At 39.3% G+C, this 14,156-nt stretch overlaps 1 non-coding gene across 1 annotated transcript; it reads right to left on the reverse strand.

Moving 5' to 3' along the window:
- Positions 1-5,164: 5,164 nt before the first annotated feature.
- On the reverse strand, positions 5,165-5,271 carry LOC120267370. Its single transcript, XR_005538448.1, has one exon. It is a non-coding gene; the product is annotated as a small nucleolar RNA R71 (small nucleolar RNA).
- Between the last annotated feature and the right edge of the window lie 8,885 nt (positions 5,272-14,156).

The raw sequence follows: 14,156 nt of genomic DNA on the forward strand, positions 1-14,156 counted from the left end.
AAAAGTAAGACACATTCCGAGAAGAAAATAAAATATTACTATTTTGATTCAAAAATAAAAGACATTCTAAAAAGAAAACTTACAATTATGCTTTTGATTGAAAAGCAAAAATTAGGAGACATTTGAGAATCAAAACATATGATTACAATTTTGGTTAAAAATTATAAGACATTCTAAAAGGAAAACTTAAGATTAGGATTATGATTCAAAACTTAAAAATAGGAGTGATTCCAAAAAAAACATAGGATTAGGGTTTTTATTCAAAACTAGAAGACATTCCAAAGCGAAAATATAGGATTATGGTTTTGATTCAAAAATAGGAGGTATTCTGAAAAGAAAACATTGGATTAGGGTTTTGATTAAAAAATAATAAAAATAGGAGACACTACAAAAAGTAAACATCGGATTAGGGTATTTATTGAAAAATAGGAGACATTCTGAAAAGGAAACATCGGATTAGGTTATTGATTCAAAACCAAAAAATAGGAGAGATTCAGAAAAGAAACCATCGGATTAGGTCTTTAACTCAAAATTAGGGGACATTCCATAAAGAAAAGATAGGATTAGAGGTTCGAGCCATAAAATAGTGGACACTACATAGAGAAAACAAAGGATTAGGGTTTTGATTGAAAAATAGAAAATTTGAAACATTTCGAAAAAAACATAGTATTAGGGTTTTAATTAAAATAAAAATAGTAGAAATTCCAAAAAGAAACATATGATGAGGGTTTTAAATTAAAAATAGGACACATTCTGAATTGAAAAACTAGGATTAGGGTTTTAATTCAAAACAAAAAAACTAGGAGAATTCAAAAAAATTCAAAACCAAAATATGAGACATTCTGAAAAGCAAACATAGCATTTACGTCTTGATTTAAAAACAAAAAATATTAGACATTCCGAAAAGAGAACACATGATTAGTATTTTGATTCAGAAATAGAAGACATTCCGAAAAGAAAACTTAGTATTATGTCTTTGATTGAAAAGAAAAAATTAGGAGACATTTCAAAAGGAAAACATGGGATTATGATTGTGGTTAAAAACTATGAGACATTCGATAAAGAAAACTGAGGATAAGGCTTATGATTCAAACCTGAAAAATAGGAGACATTCCAAAAATAAAAAACACAAGGTTAGGGTTTTGATTCAAAAATAAAAGACATTCAGAAGAGAAAACGTAGGATTAGGGTTTTGATTAAAAAATAAAAAAATAGATGACATTAGCAAAAAAACGTGGGATTATTGTTTTTATTGAAAAGTAGGAGACATTCTGACAAGGAAACATAGGATTAGGTTTTTAATTCAAAACAAAAGAAAAAAAGGAGAGATTCAGAAAAGAAAACATCGGATTAGCGCTTTACCTAAAAATAGGAGACATGCCAAAAAGAAAACATATGATTAGGGATTTCATCCAAAAAATAGGAGACATTAAAAAAAACAAAGGACTAGGGTTTTGATTGAAAAATAAAAAAAAGGAGACATTCCATAAAGAAAACATAGGATTAGGGTTTTGATTGAAAAATATGAGACATTCCGAAAAGAAAAAAATAGGATTAGGGTTTTGATTCAAAAGTGAAAAAAATATTTTTTTACATACCGTAAAAGAAAACATAGGACTAATATTGTGATTGAAAAAAATAAGAGACATTCCAAAAAGAAAACATTGGATTAGGGTTTTGAATCAAAACCAAAAAATATGTGACATTCCTAAAAGGACCATAGGATTATGGTTTTGATTCAAAACCAAAAATTAGAAGACATTTCAGAAAGAAATCATACGGATTATTGTCTTGATACAAAACTAAAAATAGGAGACATTCTGAAAAGAAAACATTAGATTAGGGTTTTCATTCCAAACCGAAAAATATGAGACACTTTGAAGAGAAAACATAGGATTAGGGTTTTGATTGAAAAATAGGAGACATTCTGAAAAGAAAACATAGAATTAGAGTTTGATTAAAAAATAGGAGAAATTCTGAAAAATAAAACATGGGATTAGTTTTTTTATTCAATACCGAAAAATAGGAGACATTCCAAAAATAAAATACATATTATTAATATTTTGATTGAAAAATTGGAGACCATCCAAAAAAAAACATAGAATTAGGGTTTTGATTCAAAAGTGAAAATTATTTTTACATACCATAAAGAAAATATAGGACTAGGGTTGTTATTCAAAAATATGAAACATTTCGAAAATAAAACATTGGATAAGGGTTTTGATTCAAAACCAAAAATAGGAGACATTCCGGAAAGAAATCATACGATTATGGTTTTGATTCAAAACCAAACATTATGAGACATTCTTGAAAGAAATCATAGGATTATGGTTTTGATTCAAAATTTAAAAAATAGGAGACACTCCGAAAAGAAAATATGGAATTAGTGTTTGATTGAAAAGTAGGAGACATTCGAAAAAGAAAAAGAGGATTATGTTTTTGACAGAAAACCATAAAATAGGAGACGTTACGAAAACAAAACATAGGATTAGGGTTTTCATTTAAAAACGGGAGACATTACTAAAAAGAACGTAGGAATAGGTTTTTGATTGAAAGTAGGAGACATTTTGAAATGAAAACATACGACTAGGGTTTTGATTTAAAAAAACAAAAAAATAAGAGACATTCCAAAAAGAAAACTTAGGATTAGGGTTTTGAATAAAAAAATAGAAAACATTCCGAAAAGAAAACATGGAATGAGGGTTTTGATTCAAAATAAAAAAAATAGGAGACATTATAAAAAAAACATAGTATTAGGTTTTCATTCAAAACGTAAAATAGGAGATATTCCAAAAAAGCAAAATAGAATTACGGTTTTGATTAAAAAAATAGGAGATATTTTCAAAAGAAAAAATAGGGTTACGGCCTGATTCAGAGCAAAAAATAGGAGACATTCCGAAAAGAAAATATAGGAATAGGGTTTTGATTGAAAAATAGGAGACATTCCTAAAAGAAAAAAACTTAGGATTAATTTTTTTATTAAAAAAATAGGAGATATTCAAAAAAAGAAAATATGGGATTAGGGTTTTTGATTAAAAAAATGAGAGACATTTCAAAAATGCAAACATAGGATTAGGGATTTTTATTCAAAAAAATAGGGGCATTGCAAAAAAACATAGGAATAGTTTTTGTGATTCAAAACTAAAAAAATAGGAGACATTCGAAATAAAAACAAAAGAATCCACAGCAGTGTGCGTTAATTCCCCCACGGCATCCACAGGGGCTTGTGGATTCTCGATTCCATCCTTTTAAAAGCGGATATCATCCCGATTTCAGCATTCTTTTCTCCATCTTTTCCCCAACTTGAGAGAGGACGGCGGCTAGGGATTTGGAGAGGTTCTATGGCTCTGAGATCGTGCTCCGCTTGGATGAAGGTTAGTGGGAGAGCTTTCGTCGGCAACGATCCGGCGAGGTGTATCCTAGGCCGGACAAAGGGACCCTTGGTTGAGTAGAGGACTCTCCACAAGACCATCGTCAAGACTATCAAGGGGTTTTCTCTGGATTCTTTGCTTTTACATTTGATTTCATTGATTGTAATTAGCTCAATGGAGAGCTAAATCCCCTAGTGGGTACTTGGGTATTTGTGAACCCTAGGATGTATTCCTTTCATTGAATCTCTTTATTATGCTTTAAATTAATTGATGTTTCATTTGAGTTCCAATCTTGAATGCTTAATTTTATGAATGTTCCCTTAGAGTGACACTAGGGTTGAGAGTTCTTGTTGGTAACCCTTGTGAGTGAGTGACACACCACGAGAGTTAGACAAAGCTAGATTGGAGAGGGTTGAGAGGGTGAGTCAAGAGGCAGTAGAGCGTTCCCTTTCCCCTCCAGTGTGATTTATTCTACCTCCATTTCCTCAAGTTCTTTGCGGTCATAGTAGAGTGAATGGGCTAAAGGATGACCCTCCACTGGGGCTTAGTTGTGGGTGCAATTGAGTGAAGAGTTGAAGTGATTTTTACACCTAGGTCTTAACTATACCTAGGGACCTTCCACCTGAACCAAAGGGTTAGGTCTATATTTAGGAAGAGGATTTATCATTTGGAATCCGTAGAACTTATTGCATTTCTATATGAGTGGAAGGTTGATAGGGTATTCAATTTCTCCTCCGTGACATATATAGAGTTAGGCATGGTTGACCTTAGATTTGGGACCATGTATTTTAGGATCTCCATGACTTATTATTGCATCAGTTAGAAAGTATAATAGAGGGCTCTTGCACTTGAAACGATTGTCCTAGGTAGAACAATATTCGGGTAGCCCATTTATATCGATTGCCTTACCTTCTCCTTTACTTGTGTTCTTTTTCTTGTTCTTTTACTTTTGTGTTATTTTACATCTTGTCACACATATCACTATTCATCTTTCACTTAATTAAGAAACAATTTAAGTGTTTTTATTCCCTACTCCCTGTGAATACGATATCCCACTCATCTGAGATTTTATTACTTCGACAAAACCGTGCACTTGTGGGACATACGCAAGGGGCATTGTCAAGTTTTTGATGCCGTTATCAGGGAGTAGGTGTTTGGAGTTACTTTGCACTTTGTTTTCTTAGCTATTCAGTCATTTAATCTAGTTCAATTCTTCTTATTCTATTATTGTTCTGATTTCTTTTTCTTTCTTTTTGGTGTAGCTCCAGGTTATGACCCGAGGGAACCCCTCAATATTGATTGAAGGAGATCCTGAGCTTAAATGTACACTTAGAAGAAAAGGGAAAAAACCTGTGCAAGAATTGTCTAATCTATCTCATTTGGAAGTAGAAAAATTTGAAAGTACGGCAGAACAGAATGAGAAACAACGGATATTATCAGATTAATTCAGACCTTCAGTATTGGGGACACAATCGAGTATTGTGCGTCCCCCGATTACAGCTCAGAACTTCAAGCTAAAGCTGGCATTCATCCACATGTTGCGGTAATCCGCACAGTTTAATGGTTTGGCCGATGAGGATTCAAACAGTCATATAAAGAACTTTCTTGAGGTGTGTTATATGCTTAAGATAAATGGGGTGATGGATGATGCCATCATGTTGAGAGCCTTCCCATTTTCCTTAAAAGGGAGAATGAAACAATAGCTACACTCATTACCTAGAGCATCGATTACCACATGGGAGCAGATGGTAGAAGCTTTTCTAGCCCGTAATTTCCCTTTTGGAAAATCTACAAAGCTTAGGAATGAGATCTCGTCCTATTTATAATCAAAATTTGAGTCTATATTTGAGACGTGGGAAAGGTTCAAGGAGCTCCTGAGAAAGTTCCCGCAACAAGGTTTCTCGGAGTGGATGATTGTTTAGACCTTTTACAAAGGGTTGAATTACGGGCCCTGGTGAGGCCCATCAATTAATTAAAGAAATTGGGTTAAATAGCTACCAATGCTAGGGAGAAGAAAAAGATAGCCGTGCTCCATGAGATAGATGCAGTAACTTCATTGGCGGCTCAAGTGGAATCATTGCGTAAGAAGTTAGATCTTCTAACTTCGAATAGAGTGATGGCTGTGACTACTTGCACCGGGTGTGGTGGAAGACATGCCCCCTCCGATTGCTCGATCTCTATTGGTGATGCATCTTCGGTTGAGAATGTCAATTTTGTGGGTAATGCAATGAGGAACCAAGGGAATCCATATAGTAACACCTATAATCCAGGTTGGAAGAATCATCCCAATTTTTCATTGAACAACCAAGGTCCACAAAAGACCATGGGGCCACCAGGTTTCCAATAACAACAAGCCCCAAACATGGAAAACTGAGTTTCAGGTTTGGAGACCCGAATGACCGATTTGGAGAAGGCGTTGACTAGGTTAGTGCAATCGTCCGATATAAGGTTTCAATCAGTCAAGGATACACTTCGCAACCACACCGCCTCTTTGTACAATCTTGAAAATCAAGTGGGGCAAATTGCAAAGTCTCTATCGGAAAGGCCACAAGGAAAGCTTGTCGGGTATCTGAAACCAACTCTAGAGAGCATGTAAAGGCGATCACTTTGAGAAGTGGTCATGAGGTTAAAGGTAGGCTTCCGTTTGAGAGGCCTAATAAACACGCACCTGAGGTTATAGAGGTTAAGGATGGGGTAAGCAAAGAGAAAGAGGTGGCACCCCCACCTTTCAAACCAAGAATCCCTTATCCCTTTAGATTGAAGAATAACCAAGGGGATGAACAGTACAATAAGTTCCTGAGTTTGTTCAAGCAACTCCACATCAATATTCCTTTTGGTGAGGCATTGGACCAAATGCCTAAGTATGCAAAATTCTTGAAGGACTTGTTGACTAACAAGAGGAAGTTGGAGGAGAGTGCTTCAATGATCTTAAATTTGTCTTGCTCGATGGTGTTGCAAAAGAACATGCCAAACAAGAAGAAAGATCCGGGAAGCTTCATCATTCTGTGTAATATTGGCAATTTGGGTGAAGAAATAGCATTGGCAAAATCAAGGGCCAGTATCAACGTCATGCCATACACCTTCTTTCAGAAGCTAGGCTTGGGAGAGCCTAGACCCACTCGTACGACTTTGCAATCGGTGGATAGAACGGTGGGACATCCGAGGATTATCATCAAGATGTGCTTGTCAAGGTGGACAAGTACATTTTTCCTATAGATTTTGTGGTGCTAGACATCGATTAGGATGCGAATGTACCTTTGATACTTGGGAGACCATTCTTGCAGACTTCCAAGGCATTGATTGACATGGACGGCGGGGAGCTAATATTGAGAGTTGGAGATGACAAGCTCACATACCGCCTTACTGAAGCTATGCGGCATTCTTTGGATTTCGATGATACTTTGTATTTTCTAGACATTACTGATGAGATTGTTTATGAATACATGCAGGAAATGTTTAATTCGGACCCGTATGAGGGTTTATCCGACCAAGAGATGGAAAATGAAGAAGTTATGATGCTTGGTTCGACTAAAGAAGTACCATCTACTTCGGGGATCATGTAGAAGGTGCTCCAGAAGATGAAGAGGGCTAAGAGACACCACTGGAAATGCTCCAAGGCTATTGGAGACGTACTTGAATCGAAGAAACTGGATGCACTATTGATAGGTAGACCCAAGCCTGATAACTCCCCCTCTACCTTCAAGAGACTTTGTTCATCATGCTTTCAAGCTATAGGTAAAAGGGCTTCTTTCATCTATGAACCCCCATGAGGTAAGACAAGGTACGTCAAGCTTAGTGATGTAAAACAAACGCTTCTTTGGAGGCAACCCAAGTTTTTAATGTTTTTCTAGTTTTTAGTTATCATTTGTATGAATAAGGCTTTAAGTGTTGGTGTCTTGATTCTTAGATGTTTTTGCTGTGATTTTCTTGTGGACATTATGGTGTTATCATGTGCCTAATCATGTGTGGCAAAGAATCTTGGTTGTTTGAGCATATTTTTTGTGTTTTCTCTAGTTAAAAATTGCATTGTTAGGTAGGCTACGAGTGTATATCTATGTTCGAGAATTTTTCTGCGAGCTTGCAAAAGTTCTCTAAGTGTCCGGAGACAACACTGCGCACTGTGTGGAATTTCCGCCTGACGTGCGTTTTTCTTCGAGCACATCGAGGAGATGGCACAAGGGTGTGGACTCGCCACTGCATGGCGACCTTGTGATTTCCGCATGCCCGTGGATAATTTCCACATGGCGTGCATTTTTCCTGCAGAGACTTAGCAAATTATCCCAATAGCACACAGGGCGTGGACTCATCCTTGTGGGTGAACACGTGATAAAAAGCACGGGCGTGGATATTTTTCCATGCGCCCATGTGGATCTCTGCGGAAGAGCTCTCGCATCCCGAGAAGGCACGGGGTGTGTGTTCGCCCGTATGAGTTGGGCTTGTGAATGTCACGCCCGTGCAGAATTTCGACGCAGGCGTCTGAGAACCTAGCGATTTTTTATCGCTTGGACAGAGAAGACACAGGGGCGTGCGGTTGCCGCTGTGGGTCGGGCGCACGGGCGTGGGTATTTTCCGCACACCCATGTGGATGCATTAAAAGAGATTGACTATTATCCCGAGAGCACACAAGGTAGTGCATCTGCCTTGTAGCTCTCCCCTATAGAGGCGCATGGCGTGGGTAATTTCCGCATGCCTGTGTGGATGTACAGAATGCGAATAGGCGCAGGTTCCTTTTAAAGGATCGCTGTTCCTTCTCATCCTAACATTCTCCAATTGTTTGAGAGCAATCTCACATCATTTCCCAACCTCGTATTGCCGATTTGGAAGGATTTTTACTTGGTTTTTCGACTGACTCAAGGTTTTCAATCTCAACTCGTTGGTAAGCCCTATCTTTTGTTTTCCTCGCCAATTCTTGATTTTAATCGATGAAACTAGTTAATAATGCTTCATTTCTACAATTAGAATAATTATGCATGTTCATAATGAAGTTAGAAGTGATTTAACGGTGTATTTTTTTGGATTTTTGAGTAGCGATGGTTCGTTTTTCACGACCCGTGGATCCACAGGCGTATGGAAATTCCACGTGACCTTGTAGATTTCTGCAGCATTACTTAATTAACTAGGTTGATCGATTTCCTTTCAAATTTTTGCAGATTATGGGACCTCGGTCAAAAGAAGCAAGAAGAAAGCGACCAGCGTGAGTCGTCCTCCCGAGTCAGGAGCATGAGATTCACAATTCCGAGCATCGGAGGCTCGTTTTTGAGCGTCTGTCGAGACTTTCGTTTACAGCGGACTCAATACCTGGACATGAGCATATTGAGAGATTTACATCAGGGAGATGAGTTCGCAAATGAGGCCGAGGATCTCGTTTTAGTGGGTAGATGGATGCAGTTATTGTCGACTAGCTAGCCAGCCATTTGTGAGCTTACACTTGAGGTCTTATCGTCATTCGAGTTTGATAGATCTTATGCGAGATTCGGCGAGCCTCGGCGCCATTTAGTTCGAGCATTTGGACATTACCATAGCATGAGCATCACTCGCTTTTCATTTCAGCTTGGCTTGTACGAGGAGGCATTTACAAACACTGAGGAGTCTTCGATTCTCGATAGATTTTTCCTTAAGTGTTGACCACTGCGAGCTTACCAACCATTGTGTAGTCGGGGGCCCGGTATGAGTCGGGGGTGTCCAAGGCGGCGTGCCTTTCCCAACCTGCGTACCCGATATTTACGCCATTACGAGTAGGTCGGTGGATGAGCTGTGGTGGTAGCAATGGCATTACGAGCGGCGGGAGCTTACGTGCTTGTATTCGATGGTGCGGTGGTGATAACAATGGCGTTACGAGCGGCGGGAGCTTACGTACTTATATTCGATGGTGCGGTGCATATTGATTCATCTAGGGTACATCATCGCGAGTATATTCGACATCGAGGTTGGCCCCTACATTCTGAGACCCAGTTTTGGGCATGGGTCTCTTGGACACGATTCATGGGGGCCGAGAAGGCAGTACACCTGCGCCCCAGAGCACGGAGGCGATGACATTGATGGATATGGTCCACAGGGTTCGGACGGGAGTTTATGCTTTGGTGCTATTAGCTTCAAAGATAGCTTAGGACAAGGGTGATGATGCTGAGGCTTCTCAGCATGCTCCCGAGCCTCAGCCAGCACCGATGAAGACTGTGGCACCTCCGGTGGCAGAGGATACACCCCTAGTACACATGTTTTCACCATCTCAAGCCCATGATCGCCTTGAGAAGCTCGAGAGTGCGATGGGGGTGATATGAACAGAGGTCGCTAAGGTTTAAGTAGAGATTACTAAGATTCGGGCTATGCAGGTCGCACAGTATACAGAGTTCATGGCATGTTTCGACACATTACAGTAGATTTTATAGCGAGACATCGCCTCGTCATTTATCTTACTGTCGAGGACTCCTCAGGCCCCTCCGGTATCACCATCACCACGTCCACCAGCACCCTTCAATCTAGCACCCGCAGCAGCAGAAGAGCCAGAGCGCGGCATGGACACTTGACTTTGTTTTCGTCATTTTGATTACTTTTTGCATTTCATTTTGGACTTGTATATTCAAAAAGGACTTTCCTTTTTAGTTTATTTTCATTTTGTGGTCTCGAGTTGTATTCATTACCTTATCTTTTATATACTCGAGTTATTTTTGTTTTATTGAGCTTCACTAAACTTCCTCGTGTATGCGTGCAGATGGTCTTGTCATCATGGGAATTGAGACTTTGTCATAGGCACGGCCAATGGTGCTTCGGCACTTGGCCGTGTGTGCTTCATAACCTGTTGGAACATCACTCCGAAGGATTTAGCTCCATCAAATGCAACATTAGGAGTTAGGGGAGTATTGTTTTGATTGCTTCTCCCACATTTGTTCTTGATTGATATAAATTATGAGTGAGCCTACATGTGTACATTGGGGAAAATGTACAACTTAAGTGTGGGGGGAGTTTCATAGTGCAGACATCTCTTTTATATTAATTTTGATTGATATACATGCTCACATAGCCAATGGTGGTTCACCTTAGTTACAATGATTGTATTCTTGAGTTTAGAAGAATTTTTAACATTGATTGTCTTCATGGTCTAGTTTTTGCTTGAATTTGTAGGAATTTTTGCCCGATTAACACTTGTTGCACTACTCACTCTTTAAACTCTTTTGGAAACTCATGTTTGATGCTAAAGGGACTAGTTATTTTTGTTTCTTTTGTTATTTGTGAAAAAAAAATTTGGTGAAATGGAAAGAAAGAACAAAATAATTTAATTGTTTATTTGTGCTTATTGGGTGGAAAGAGCTACCACCTATAAAGTATGAAGTAGTCTCATAAGTCGGATACTAATTATGCCCTAATGAGAGAAAGAGCTATCTCATAGGATGAGTGAAAGCTACCACTCCGGTAGAAAGAGCTACCACCTCGAAAGTGTGAAAGCCACCTTAGCGGCCGCTTTGGAAAAGGCTACCTTAGAGGATGTGTGAAGATACTACCATCTTTGAAATTTTTTTACCTTTTATAGATAAATAAGTCCCCTGTACTTGGAACTTTGAGGAGTATACTTTGGGTTGTTTTGAGTGAGTTCACACACTTACACAATTTCGGGTTTGTTGTCCTTTTTTATTCAAGTTTTTAGCTAGAGCATTCATTTTTTGTATTTAGTGTTGAAATTTCCCTTACTTGTAGAATGCTCTCTTTGTATGCTTTGGTGAACCTAAGGCCAAGCATTTCCAATATTTCCGTCATCTATGCACATAATATTTTAATTTTTGCTTGTGGACAAGCAAAAGCTTATGTGTGGGGGAGTTTGATAAGTGCTTGTGCGATAAGAATGTTAAGTGTTCTTTACTTATGATGAGCATTACTTTATCAGGTTTTAATGCTAATATGTATGTATTTATTTTACTTGTTTTGCGAGATAGGGTTGTGAGGGGACGAATATTAGAGAAAAGAAGCCAATGTGGATCGTAAATGCACTAATAGGAGGAAATCTTAAGAAGGTTCAAAGCAGAAGGCATAAGTCAAGTTCGAAAATGCGGGAGAATGTGTGCCAACCTCCTCGTATTGATGTTAGCACAATGATTTGGAGGGTCACAAAAGGCGAGTCCCATTCAAGCATTATGGCTTGTCCATGTATAACAAGAACTCCACCAACATGTCCATTGTTGAAGAAGCAAAGCGATATATGACGTAATCGTGTGCCGTTTACGTTACCTAGATGAAAGCATGGATTTGGGACTGTTTCGACTGTATATGTGAGCACTGTAGCAAAACACTGTAGCAGGTATTGTTCACAACTGGCCGAAGAAGGATAAAAAAATAGAAATTCACACGGTGTCGTTAATTCCACATGCCGTGTGAAAAATCCTACCGAGCACTCACGAGGGCATATGGATTCCGATTCCGAGCCATTTAAAAAGCGATTTCAGTCCGATTTTTTAGCTTTCTTTCCTCCATCTTTTCCCCAACTTGAGAGAGAGTAGCGGCTAGGATTTTGAGAGGTATTGGCTAGGGATTTGGAGAGGTTCTCTTTGCTCCGACATCACGCTCCATTTGGAAGAAGGTTAGTGGGAGAGCTTTACGTCGCCCACCGGATCCGGTGAGGTTTATCCTAGCCTGAACAAAGAGACCCTTGGACGAGTAGAGGACTCTCCACAAGGCCATCACCATGACTAGTGAGGGGGGTTTCTATGGATTCTTTGCTTTTTACATTTGATTTTTATTGATTGTAATTAGCTCAGAAGAGCTAAATCTCCTAGTGGGTACTTGGGTATTTAATGAACCCTAGGATGTATTCGTTTCATTGAATCTCTTTTTTTATGCTTTCAATTAATTGATGTTTTTATTTGAGTTCCAATCTTGAATGCTTGATTGTATGAATGCTCCCTTAGAGTGACACTAGGGTTGAGAGTTCTTGTTGGTAACCCTTGTGAGTAAGTGACACACCACGAGAGTTAGACAAAGGTAGATTGGAGAGGGTTGACAGGGTTAGTCGAGAGGTAGCGGAGCATCCCCTTTCCCCTCTTGTGTGATTTGTTCTACCTCCATTTCCTCAAGTTCTTTGTGGTCATAGTAGAGTGAATGGGCTAAAGGATGACCTTCCGCTGGGCTTAATTGCAGGTGCAATTGAGTGAAGAGTTGAAGTGATTTTAGCACATAGGGCTTAACTGTAGCTAGGCATCTTCACCTGGACCAAAGTGTTAGGTCTATATCTAGGAATAGGATTTATCATTTGGAATCCCTAGAACTCATTGCAATTCTGTACGATTGTGAGGTTGAGAGGTTATTCAATTTCTCCTCCGGGACATGTATAGAGTTAGGTATGATTGACCTTAGATTTGGGACCATGTATTTTAGGATCTCCACGACTCATTATTGCATCAGTTAGAAAGTATAATAGAGGGTTCATGCAGTTCAAATGATTGTCCTAGCCGGAACAATATCCATGTACCTTATTTATATTGATTGCCTTACCTTCTCCGTTACTTATGCTCTCTTTCTTGTTCTTTTACTTTTGTATTATTTTACATGTTGTCACACATATCACTATTCATTTTTCACTTAGTTAAGAAATAATTTAAGTGTTTTTATTCCTTACTCTTTGTGGATACAATACCCCATTCATCTGGGATTTTATTAGTTCGACAAATCCGTGCACTTGCGGGACATATGCAAGGGGTGTTGTCAAAGTCCCTGAGGTTTGACAACCCTACCCCTCAAGGGGTACTACTATATTACTTGTATGTGACCTGTATACTTGCAGAGAACACATCACCGACTTCATTCATTTCCTGGTTTTTGGCGCGTTACATCGTTTGAGCCTCACTGAGTTCTCTATCCATTTAGGCTTATACGATGGCGAGTTTATGCACACCGCTACCTATGACGTCTTGCTTACCTCCAGATCAGCAGGAGAGTCACTTAGTGATGCCTGGTGATGATTAAGTTCATGTCTGACTTATGATCCCCGTTAAATCAAGGCTACCGCACTCCGCTTCCCAGTGCCACTAATCCATTTCCTGCTTAGTCACACTCTGACAGGTCGCGGTGACAGGACGGGAATCGTCAGTTTGCAAGATTTTGATTTTCTATTCAGCATGGTGGACGGGTTTCACATGCATTTAGGATATGAGATCGTTGTATCTATTTCTCATCAGGGGGCATCTCCTCGTATCGGCCTATATATTACTTGGTTGGTCCGCCAACTTGGCGACCTTCAGGGGACCCATAGGATACGAGTGGTAGGAGGTGTGCCTCTGATGTCCCTCGAGGCATTGCGTTTGATGAGGATGGCGTCTGAGGGTTCGAAAGCGCCCGGGGGACCCGAGTATAGGGTCACGTCGCCCGATGATCCACCATTTACCGATATTGATACCCCTACCCTTCCATCGCAGGCCAACTCTTCTCGTCTACGATCATGGTCACTACCTCACGCTCCCGAGTGAATTTTGTGTTCATCTGGTGAGTTTTGATGGCTACAGCGGAGCGTGGTATGCATTACCGAGCACTTGGGGCTGCGGTTATCTCTAGAGCCTACCTCCTCTTTGAGGCCAACTCGGCATGTTGGCATGGATTCTGCAGATTTGGGGGATTCAGACACCTCTGCCACTCCCTCTGATGATGATTCCGGCATTGAGAGTGCTACTTTCTGATTCTTTGTTTTGTTTTTCTTTGTTCCTTGTTGTTTTTTAGTTAACCTCCTAGTGCGTGCAAGAGTGAGTGATTTTTACTCATAGTTATGTAAAAGAATCTATCTTTTTCTTGATTTTGTATAATTTCTGA

This window comes from Dioscorea cayenensis, chromosome 1, assembly GCF_009730915.1.
Source record: "Dioscorea cayenensis subsp. rotundata cultivar TDr96_F1 chromosome 1, TDr96_F1_v2_PseudoChromosome.rev07_lg8_w22 25.fasta, whole genome shotgun sequence".
Lineage (NCBI taxonomy): Eukaryota > Viridiplantae > Streptophyta > Magnoliopsida > Dioscoreales > Dioscoreaceae > Dioscorea > Dioscorea cayenensis.